The sequence below is a fragment of the Geotrypetes seraphini genome, chromosome 7, assembly GCF_902459505.1.
Source record: "Geotrypetes seraphini chromosome 7, aGeoSer1.1, whole genome shotgun sequence".
In the NCBI taxonomy this organism is placed as follows: Eukaryota; Metazoa; Chordata; class Amphibia; order Gymnophiona; family Dermophiidae; genus Geotrypetes; species Geotrypetes seraphini.
In genome coordinates this window covers 84,270,126-84,282,211 of record NC_047090.1, presented here as the reverse complement: position 1 = coordinate 84,282,211, position 12,086 = coordinate 84,270,126, and the positions used below count along the sequence as shown (strand labels likewise).

Genomic DNA, 12,086 nt, shown 5'->3' with positions numbered 1-12,086 from the left:
AGATATAAAAGTACAGGCAATAATAGTATAAAACTAGACTTTTTCACATGTAAAAAGGTTAAATACATAAATGATAATATAAGATTTGCAGCCCCCAGAGATTCAAAAATATCTTCTGTATATCTTTTAAAAGCCACAAATAAAGTACCAATCTAAAGAGTACTGTACTTAAACAAGCTCATTCATAAAATATTACATATAAATATATTAGATACACAAAAAACATAGACCATAAAAACATTCAAACTTGCTTTTGTTATGTAAAGCAAAAGGCATATTCATAAAATACTGCATATAAGTGCATTAGATACATAAATTTGTAACCATATACTTAGATGAGATATATAAACCTTAAAACATTCAAACATTGCATTTGGTGGAAAAAAGTTAATTAGAGGGCATAATTTGAGGTTACAGGGAGAACATAAGAATTGCCGCTGCTGGGTCAGACCAGTGGTCCATCCTGCCCAGCAGACCAGCGCCCTGGAGGAAGACTTAGGATCAATGTTAGGAAATTCTTCTTCATGGAGAGGGTGGTAGATGCCTAGAATGCCCTCCCGAGGAAAGTGGTGGAGAGGAAAACAGTGATGGAATTCAAAAAAGCATGGGATAAAAATAGAGGATCTCTAATTAGAAAACGAAGGATGTAAATTAAAGAACTAAAGCCAGTATTGGACAGACCTGCACGGTTTGTGTCCCATATATGGTGATTCGGTGTAGGATGGGCGGGGGTGGGCAATAGAACTCCACTAACTTGGAACATGAGGATATGACTGGCCAGACTTTACGGTAGATATTCTGCAAACAATAGGATGGTTGGATAGGCTAGAATAAACTTGGACAGCAAGTTCAACATTTGGAACCTAGGACAATACCGGACTTTACAGTCTATTGCCCAGAAATATGTCTTTTTGATCATCCAAGTGCCGATTAAGGCGGGTTTTTAGATGTATTTCCGTTTAGATTATGTAACTCTTAGGGCTCCTTTTACGAAGCCGTGTTAGCGGTTTAACGTACGTAATAGCGCGATGGGTTGTATCCGTAGAGGTTTTGTCAGCAGGATGCCCGAAGTAATTATGTCATTGTACAGATCCATGGTGAGACCTCACTTGGAATATTGTGTACAATTTTGGAGACCACATTACCGGAAAGATGTGCTGAGAATTGAGTCGATTCAGCGAATGGCCACCAGGATGGTCTCGGGGCTCAAGGATCTCCCGTATGAGGAAAGGCTGAATAAATTGCAGCTGTACTCACTTGAGGAACGAAGAGAGAGAGGAGACATGATTGAGATGTTCAAATATATCACGGGCCGTATCGAGGTGGGAGATGAAATCTTCCTTCTTAAAGGACCCTTGTCCACAAGAGGGCATCCGCTGAAAATCAGGGGAGGGAAATTTCATGGCGACTGCAGAAAGTATTTCTTCACCGAAAGGGTGGTCGATCATTGGAATGAACTCCCGCTGCAGGTGATTGAGGCCAGCAGCGTGTCAGATTTTAAAATTAAATGGGATATTCACGTGGGATCTCTAAGGGGGTAAAGTAAGGGGGGTGGGTCATTAGAGTGGGCAGACTTGATGGGCTGTGGCCCTTTTCTGCCGTCATTTTCTATGTTTCTATGTTTCTAATTTACCGGCCGCGCTAGCTTCTACCGCCTCCTCTTGAGCAAGCGGTAGTTTTTTGGCTAGCGCGCACTAAAAATGTGCATGCGATAAAGCCACTAATGAGGCTTCATGAAAGGAGCCCTTAGTGTTCACATGCATATCTTTCCTTTGTAATAGGGGTTTCCCCCCGAACCCCCCAATGGCAGCGCCAACACTTCTAAGTAAACTGGGAGAGTTCCCACCCCACACACACCCTCGGAGCGCTTTAAATTTAACTTTTAATCCGGCGTGCCGACGTCCTGCGCGCATTTGGCTGCCCTCCTTTGTCCTCGTGCGCTTCTATCTATGTACCATCCTCCAACGATTCTTCAAAACACAAGTTTGCATAAGAAGATCTGAGAAGAAAGGTGTGGTCTAAGGACACCATTAAAAAAAAAAAAAAAAGCAGCTACTTAAACATTAAAAGCACATTAAGGGTCGGTGGTGATCCCAGATATTCAGTTTGGGAACCATTGTATTATGGAGATATGAGAGCAGAGATATCAAACTGAAATCCTCAAAGCTGCTTCCTCTGATTATCAGGATAGCTCTAATGAGATAACTTTTCAGCACTGGAAGAGTGTAATTATGACACTCCTGGAAAAAGTTTAAGAAGAGGAAGTTAAATAGTCTATCACATTCTTTTGCAATGAGACTACATTTGCATAAAAGCTGATCAAAACCATTTGTTAACAAAGAGCTATAAACACTGAATTAATTTTTGTTTTGCTTTTTGTTTTGTTTGCAAGTGGTTTGTTAAGTCTGAATTGTATCCTGTAATTACTTTAAAACAGTTCCTATCCTTTATGCAAAGACCTTATTCTTTATAACTTACATCCTCCCAATAAAATGTATTCGCATCCTGGAAGTAAAAGCTGTTAAACAGAATCTGGGAATTTAACAACTGGTAGATGCTGATAAAATGTTTCTTCAGTTTGTACAATAAGGGAGCAATCTGAGGTTGTCCATGTTATAATAAATCCTAGGCACCTAAACTCCATTACAGAATATTAGCATTACCTGGTACCGGCAAGCCTAACATTTAAATGTCACCCACAAGCTATTAAACTTACTCATTCGCTGGGGATTTATGTGTCTTCTCTTCACCAGTCCTACTTTCATATACCGCGTTTTCCCTTAAATAAGACAGACACCCCCCTCTTCTACGAAACCGCACTGTTTGTAGCGAAGAGAGCCACGCTGAATGGCCCACGCTGTCCTCAATGCTTATAGGAACTCAATGAGAGTCAGGAGCAGGGTAGGCCATTCAGCGCGGCTCTGTGTGCTAAAAACCACTAGCGTGTTTTCGTAGAAGAGGGAGAATGTCTTACATTAGTTTTTGGTCCAAAGAACACATTAGGGCTTATTTTGGGGCATGTCTTATTTTTTTATTATTATTTATTTATGAGATTTTCCATTTTAATACAAGCATTACTTTTTACAATGCAAAAGATCCAATAACAATATTCAACAAAATTTATAAAGAAAATATAATATCTTATTTAGTCCACAATTTGAAACCACAATTAAAAGGTCAAGAAAGGAAATAAACATCTAAATATAATCACAAATCAACTAATCAAGGTCACGGCATTAGCTTCCCCAATTACAGCCAGCTGGCAGGTCATACATTACTAGGCATGGTTACCATTTTCTCCTTTGATTCAATAAATTCCAAAAGTTGTTTGGGCTCAAAAAAAAGAAAATTTTTATCTTGTAGAGATACATAACACTTTGCAGGAAATTTAACAAGAAAAGTAGCCCCCAGAGCCAGGGTCCTTGACCTCAAGGACAAAAACTCCTTCCTACGTCTCTGGGTCCTCTGAGCTAAATCTGGAAAAACTCGTACATTAGAACCCAAAAACTTATCATTTATATGTCGAAAATACATACGAAGAATAAATCCCCTGTCACTCTCCAAGGCTAAAGTCAACAACATGGTAGTTCTTTGAGTGACAACCTCAAGGGAATTTTCCAGAAATGAAGACAAATTTAAGTCCTCAGCTTTATCCACTGGGGTTTCTGTAGGTGTGGATTCCCCTTGTGTTGTCCTTAAATTCAAATAGTAAGCTCTAACAATTGGAGGTAAATTTTCTGATGGGATGGCTAAAGTCTCTCGGAAATATTTCCTAGCCATCTCAACTGGTGAAATAATAGGACATTTAGGAAAATTCAAAAATCTTAAATTATTTTTCCTCAGTTGGTTTTCAAAATTTTCCATCTTGCGGGAAACATAAGATCTTTCCTTAACCAATTCTACTTGAATCTTTTTTACTTCACTCAAATTATTTTCCTGTTTCTCCAACCTTTCAGTAACATTAGTTAGAAGCACCCCTTGTTGTTCCACCTTGGAGAAAACAGTTCCATAATCTGTCTTAATTGTAGATAAAGTCAATTTGAGATTGGAATCCATGACTGATATGGCCTGCCATAGCGCTTCCATGTCTATCTTATCTGGTTTCTTCATCTCCCCAAAACAGATAGTATTCCCTCCCGAGGCACCTCTCACCTCTTCTTCTAAAATGCAGGGGGATTCTTGGTGGTTTCCGTCTCCTCCTTCCAATGAAAGGCTTGATAGGGATGTCCCTCCGATGCTGGAATCACTCTCTCCCTCTCGGGGCTGTCGGTTTCCAGGCAGTCCCTGCACTTGTGCACTTCCGGGTTGGGGAGGAACCAGCCTCTGGTCCGGACTTAGAGTAGTCCGACTCTCTGGGCTGAGGTCCGCCGAAAAATCCGGGTTCCCTCCCGAAGTAGCTGGGGTCGCCTCACCCATGCGAGCAAAAGCGCTCGTTATCGAAGTCTGAATCAACCGTTGAAGGGGTTCAGCCGACGGAGGGACAACGCAGGAAACTCCTTTTCTCTTCCCCATGTCACCGCCAGAGAAGAGACAACAACTCAGATTCAGATACGAACGAGCGGAGAGCTCGCTCAGGTGTCCGCTCCCGACGCCATCTTGATCTTCTCTTTGATGTCTTATTTTTTTAATGTACAACAATCATCTCTCCCTTCCTGTCCTCCACCCCAATTCTTCTTTTTTCCTCTCTACCCCCCCCAATGTGTAGCATCTTTCTATCCCTCCCTTCCATCCTCCTGTACAGCAGAATCCAACCCACCCTCCCACTGTGAGATTGATATACCTCCGCTCCGAGGCCTCCAAAAACAGCAGTGATACGGCAGAAGGAAGGCCCCAGTGGAGAAAGCCATGAAGCAGCCCGTTCAGTGCTGCCACTGCTGCTGCTTTAGGAAGCCTCAGAGCGGAGGTATATCAGGTCTCACCAGCAAGTCTGATTTTTTTGGTAAATCGGGCACCACTAGTGTTAGAGATGGAGTCGGGGAGTGTTGGGGTCATTCGGGCAGGAGAGGCTTCGGGGGTCGATCTTAACTAGGACTTATTTTGGGGGTAGGGCTTATATTAAGAGCATCTTTAAAAATCATTCTAGGGCTTATTTTCAGGATAGGTCTTATTTTCAGGGAAACAGGGTAATAACCTTTCAGTATCAAAATTTTTAGAAAGCTTGTAACTCAAATTCAAAAGAATAGTGCAAAGCGGTTGGGAGCGTGAAGCTAACGGTTTTACCAGTGGTCTAGGAGTATTTTCCTCTATTGACTATTTTGCAATGCCTCATTCTAAACGGAAAGGTAGTGTCCGTGCTGAGCCCACTGTGGTCCAGACTTCTACCCCTGTCCAGTGATCCATCCTGTCCAGCGCAGCTTCCTTTGGCCCCGACACTCCGGGAGGTAGGCTTGGGCTCTCTCCTGCCGGAGGAGCAGCTGGGGATTTCGGGCAGAAGGTTTCTCTCTCCCCTCCGGAGCCTGTTCCACCCCCGCATTCTGCTCGACTCGCGGTCCAATTGGAGGTTTCGTCTGCAGAAGTGAGCGCTGGGGAGACCCTGTATCAGGGGTTGGACTTGCAAGAATGGAAGGAGAGCAGGGAGCAGTGAGAGCCAGCATTGTTACTGGCATTGTCTGAACCAAAGTCGGAGGCGATTACCCTCGAGAAGATTCGGGACTCTCTAGAGCGACTAAACACCCAGGTGGCAAGATCTTCACAAGAACTGACAACACTTGTAAGTACCATGGACGCTTTGGGGAAATCCTTGGAGAACACTAAAGGAGAATTCTCAATGGAGATAAAAGAAGTTAAGGACAATGTGGTAAATATTCAAGCTAAATGAGAAAAGTTCACACATTAGCATTTATATATTTAAAAAAAAAAAAAAACCTCAAAATAAATGCCAATCCTCTTGATCTGACTTCTAGGGCTCTTGAGCCTTCTCCCCAGGAACCCATTCCCAATAGTCCACACCTGGCTGCAATTACTGCCAAACTGAGCAGTAGGAAAAAAACTTCACCACCAAAAAGAAATGCAGGTAAAGAAAAAAACTCCAAAACACTGATAGGGGAAAATAAATAAAACTCCCCAAAGTCAGCTTCCTGCTTTCTCTCATAGAAGCTTCTGCTTCCTAGCCCCAGTTTAAACAAAACAGGCAAAGAAAAAAAAAAAACAACAACCCAAACAGTTCAGAGGTTTAAACTTTCAGGGACCCACCTCCATAACTTCAGGAAGGTAACTGACCTCCTCTGGCCCACAGGTGGTATCCACAGCTTCCCAATCTGGTGATTCTCTGGAGGTTTGGGGTGAAGCCAGTCCCTCCTCAAGCATGTCCACTTCTTGGCCCAACCATGGCTCAGCAAAGCACTGTTTTTCTCCCTTGGTACTTTCCACCAGCTCCTTCTGCTGCTTCCAGCACTGCTCCTGAGGCTGTTTCATCTGCTTTTCTTGCTCCTCCCCCGGCTCTTCCTCAAGCTCTCTCTCTCTCTAACTGCTCCAAGCCCTGCATTTTATGCTTGGAATCCCCATGCCTGCTGCACCTGAAGCGGAGGAGGGGAACTGATTCTCTAAGCTGTGGAGCCTGGCTTCCTCCATACTGCTTTTTAAGGGACTGTCTCAAAATAACAGGCTTCTCTTTAAAAACAGTAAACCTTCTTGGCTCAGAAATAAACCTTTCCTGGGGTGTCCTTTGTGTGTGGCTAGGTAACTAGTCCCTGACTTGCTCAGCTTCACTGCCTGGGGAGTAGCCAGCTAACTCCTGACTATGGCTACTGACCTAGTCAGCTCTTTTGGTAAGGGACCGTAAACTCCTAATGCTGCCTTTTCTTGGGCGTAAGCCAGCACTGGTGCTGGGTTGGTCACAAGGGACTGGGCATTCCTCCTGCCGGCGATGTACAGGGGAGATGGGCAGCCGCTAAACTTATCGCGGCAGAGAGATCCCTTGCCACAATAAGCTCAGTGGCCGCATCTGCTTATAATGTAGTCCAGCATTTTGCTGGCCTACATTGTACGTGTCTACCCTGGGCCTAGGGAGGCACGTGTGGCTGCCTAAGGCTACTTCAGGGCCAAGGCACGCCCACGCCTAGCCTTAGGTGAGCTTAGGCAGGCTTGCACTGCTCCCTAGGTTCCCAAAGGTGCCTATAATGTAGGCGGCCTGCCTCAGGAGGGTTATTTTAACATGTGTTTCAATTGGCTAGTTAGGCAGCAGTTGGCCGCCTACAATTGGAATGCTGTTTATAGAATTTGGCCCAAAGTGTTCTCCATATGCCCTGCAGCCCAGGCAGATCTAAGATTACATTACCCACCCCCCCCCTTTTACAAACCCATAGCACAGTTTTTACAGCAGTAATAGCTCTGACGTTCATAGAATTGGGCAGTGCTATAAACTGTGCTACATTTTTGTAAAATGGGGGAGGGGGTGTAAATTTGTTCTGGTAGTAGCTGGACTCTCTGGACAATTGTTGTCCCTGCTCCTGGAATGCTCCTGACCCTCTTTAATTCTATATAGATCAAATTGATTGGCTAAACTTTATCCATTAACCTTTGATGCTGATAACAGAAATGCATTGAATATCAATTTGATGATATCCAATTATGCGTTATTACAGAATTATTCTGGAAGAATTTTTGTTGAGATAATCATATCATTGAGTTTCATTATCATGATCTTGAGAGAGTCTGAAGGGGTCTGAAAGTTCATTTAGGTCAGGGGTGTCCAATGTCGATCCTCGAGGGCCGCAATCCAGTCGGGTTTTCAGGATTTCCCCAATGAATATGCATTGAAAGCAGTGCATGCAAATAGATCTCATGCATATTCATTGGGGAAATCCTGAAAACCCGACTGGATTGCGGCCATCGAGGACCGACATTGGACACCCCTGATTTAGGTGAAGAGGAGGACTGAAGGTTCATCTACAACAGGGGTGGGGAACTCCGGTCCTCGAGAGCCATATTCCAGTCGGGTTTTCAGGATTTCCCCAATGAATATGCATTCAAAGCAGTGCATGCAAATAGATCTCATGCATATTCATTGAGGAAATCCTGAAAGCCCGACTGGAATACGGCTCTCGAGGACCGGAGTTCCCTACCCCTGATCTACAACCTAATCGTCTTGCATTATCGTATTTTCATGCATATAACGCGCGCGTTATACGCGTTTTTACCTACCACGCATACCCCTCGCGCGTTATATGCGTGAGCGCGGTATACAAAATTTTTTTTACATAGTTCCCACCACGCCCGACGCCCGATTCACCCCCCCCAGCAGGACCGCTCGCACACCCACCCCGAACGACCGCTCGCACGCGCTCCCACCCGCACCCGCATCCACGATCGGAGCAAGAGGGAGCCCAAGCCCTCTTGCCCGGCCGACTCCCCAACTCCCCGACAATATCGGGCCAGGAGGGAGCCCAAACCCTCCTGGCCACGGCGACCCCCTACCCCCACCCCGCACTACATTACGGGCAGGAGGGATCCCAGGCCCTCCTGCCCTCGACGCAAACCCCCCTCCCTTCAACGACCGCCCCCCCAAGAACCTCCGACCGCCCCCCCCAGCCGACCCGCGACCCCCCTGGCCGACCCCCACGACACCCCCACCCCCCTTCCCCGTACCTTTGGTAGTTGGCCGGACAGACGGGAGCCAAACCCGCCTGTCCGGCAGGCAGCCAACGACGGAATGAGGCCGGATTGGCCCATCCGTCCCAAAGCTCTGCCTACTGGTGGGGCCTAAGGTGCGTGGGCCAATCAGAATAGGCCCTGGAGCCTTAGGTCCCACCTGGGGGCGCGGCCTGAGGCACATGGACCCAACCCGACCATGTGCCTCAGGCCGCGCCCCCAGGTGGGACCTAAGGCTCCAGGGCCTATTCTGATTGGTCCACGCGCCTTAGGCCCCACCAGTAGGCGGAGCTTTGGGACGGATGGGCCAATCCGGCCTCATTCCGTCGTTGGCTGCCTGCCGGACAGGCGGGTTTGGCTCCCATCTGTCCCAACTACACAAAGGTACGGGGAAGGCGGGTGGGGGTGTCGTGGGGGTCGGCCAGGGGCTCGCGGGTCTTTATAGTGCTCATGCCTAACTCAGGGTTACCCGTGTGTCCATTTTTGCGTGCGTGTGTGTACACGCGCCGGAATGAGATATTGTCATCACAACAGCCCGATTCAGCCCTTCCCTGCAGCAATCAATACAGATAAGTGATGGCAGTAACTTTCCGTGCCGCTGACACAGCTGAAACCTGAACACAGTAACTCATTTGAGTTCGCTGCACAGTCTCTTCTCGTGGGCTCTTATTAGACTCTCTGCTGTGTCTTCCAGAAGGGAAGATATTTAGTGGGCAAGCCATAAGCTTCTAATAAAAGCATTTATGAGGGGGCGGTCGGAGGTTCTTGGGGGGGGCGGTCGTTGGAGGGAGGGGGGTTTGCGTCGAGGGCAGGAGGGCCTGGGATCCCTCCTGCCCGTAATGTAGTGCGGGGTGGGGGTAGGGGGTCGCCGTGGCCAGGAGGGTTTGGGCTCCCTTCTGGCCCGATATTGTCGGGGAGTCGGCGGTCCTTCGGGGTGGGGGTGCGAGTGGTCCTGCCGGGGGGGGGCAGGGCAGGGCGGGTAAACAGAGAGTCAGGACAGCGCACGGAGAGTCGGGGAGGGCGAAAGGAGAGTCGGGGTGGCCAGAGGAGAGTCGGGGCGGGCGAAAGGACAGTCGGGCAGCATGCGTGGTATACCCGTGAGCGCGGTATACAAAAGTTTTTGTACATAAAATCGTGGTTACTGCGCGCTATACCCGTGTGCGCGTTTTACACGGGTGCGCGTTATCTGCGTGAAAATACGGTAGTCCTAAAAACACAGGAGGCCAGCACTGACCCTGTACTGGTACTCTTTTTATCTTTTTTTTTTATTTGAAAATTACCACTAATATAGTCTACCACCTTGGAACTCGCCTGCAGGCTGCTTGGTTTACTAGAGAGCTTCTTATTGGACTAGTATTAGAGGCTTCACTGAAATCTAAATGAACCACATCCAGAGCAGGTCTTTCATCTAATTTTTATAGTCACCAGCAGTCAATTCCACCAGCGTTTCTTTAGAAATGAGGCAAAACCTGTATGCTTTTTATTTTAAATCTATGCATTTTACAGAATACTCCTCCAGGGAAATAACATTATGTATTTAATTTGCCCCCCCCCAAAAAAAAAAGAAGAAGAAGAAGAAGAATATATTAACAGGCAAAGTTGATCAGTCCAGAGTTAGAGAGAACCCAAAGCCAATACCATTAGGAAAATCAAACAATTGTTTCTAGGACTCAAAACTAATCTAGCAGATTACAGACTAAACTTCGCCTGCAATTAAACTAGGGCAGACAGGCATGAGGTAGAAAGAACAAAAAACAGTTTAGTGGCAAGAAACATAGGGGCTCTTTTACTAAAATACATTAAAATCTGGACTTCATTTTAACATAGGAGTTTCCCAGGTGCTAAGCCCAGATTCTTCTTCCCCCCACCCCCTCTTTTACAATACCGCGGAAGCGTTTTATTGCGCAGGCCAGCACACTGAATGCTCTGCGCTGCTCCTTATCTACGAGCATCGGGAGCAGCACAGTGCACCAACCGGCACTAAAAAACGCTTTCACGGTTTTGTAAAAAAGGGGGTGGGGTTTAATGCACCAGTATTGAAGGCTTTTTAATTAATTAATTTTTTCACAGATCCTGTGCCTTTTAATAATAATAATAATTTTATTCTTATATACCGCCAAAGCCGTGGTAGTTTGAGGCGGTTTACAACAAAGAAGAGCTGGACAATCAGCGAATATAGGTACAATGTAAGGTCATCAAAATATAGGTGAGCATGATACCGAGGTAAGGCATAAGAGATCTTGGGAAACAGTTTGGTTAGAGTTGAAGAGATAAGGCTTAAGAGGTCTTAGGTTACAAATCGGTTAAACAAGTTTGTTTTTACTAGTTTTCTGAAACTTAGGTAGGATGAGGAGTGCGTGATAATGTTACCCAGCCAATCGTTCAGTTGACCTGCTTGGAAAGCAAGTGTTCTGTTCAGGTATCTTTTGTAATGGCAGGCCTTTAGTGATGGGTAGTTAAACAGATGAACTCTGCGTATGGGTCTGGATGAACAATCTAAGTTAAAATGGAGAACCAAGTACATGGGGGCTGAACCTAGAATGGATTTGAAACAGAGACAGGCAAATTTGAACATCACTTTCGCTTCAAGGGGCAGCCAGTGGAGTTTTTGGTAGTAGGGAGTTATGTATTCCCATTTTTTAACCCAAAAATCAGTTGGATTGCCGTGTTTTGGATGATTCGGAGTCTTTGAATGGTTTTTTTGAAGGACCCCAAATAAATGATATTACAGTAGTCGAGTAAGCTTAGAATGGAGGATTGCACCAGTAAGCGAAAAGAGATTGCATCAAAGTACTATACTTAAAACTTTTTTGACTCTTTAGAATTCTTTTGACAGCAATGTATGATTTAAAGCTTGATTGTACTTCTGAATTGTTTGAATTTGTGCTCTATCCCTGTTTATAACAGATACGATCAATGATGTTGTTTAGACAAGTCTATGTTATATGTAGTAATCGCAGGGAAACAAGATTTTATGTATGTGATATGGAAACTGCATAGTTGTATGCGGTATACAAATTTTTTAATAAATAAATATTAGTGTGTGGGACTTGCAAAAAAGATTATTTAGGAGGAGAGGAAGAGTAAGTGCTCCTGCATTAGGTCTGTGTAATCCAGTAGTGCTCGCTAATGAGAATGTGCCAGCTGGATAACACTACTACACCCATTCTCACCCCTACTGAAAATATTTATTAAAAATAAATAACATGATTAATGCTCTCAGACTGGCAAATTATCACAAAAGCCCAGATTCCCTAAACCGGGGGTATCAAATGTCGGTCATCGAGGTCCGCAATCCAATCGGGTTTTCAGGATTTCCCCCAATGAATATACATGAGATCTATTAGCATACAATGAAAGCAGTGCATATATTCATTGGGGAAATCCTGAAAACCTGTCTGGAATCTGGCCTTCGAGGACCGACATTTTACACCCCTGCTCTAAACGGTGCCATTTTCAGCAGACGCCTTAAAAGCGGCAGCCAATCTCATGTCCAT

At 45.4% G+C, this 12,086-nt stretch overlaps 1 protein-coding gene across 7 annotated transcripts in view; it reads right to left on the bottom strand.

Annotated features, from left to right (window-relative positions):
• Positions 1 to 12,086, bottom strand: part of SLC25A21 (solute carrier family 25 member 21) — a 702,309-nt gene that overhangs the window by 335,846 nt on the left and 354,377 nt on the right. Inside the window, exon 1 of one of the 7 annotated variants that reach the window (XM_033952169.1) lies at positions 6,193 to 6,409. The exons of 5 other annotated variants lie outside the window; for them this stretch is intronic. The gene's annotated coding sequence lies outside the window, so the exon portion shown is untranslated. Of the gene's footprint in view, positions 1 to 6,192; positions 6,410 to 12,086 lie in introns of those variants that run through there. One more of the 7 variants, XM_033952171.1, reaches the window with a different exon arrangement.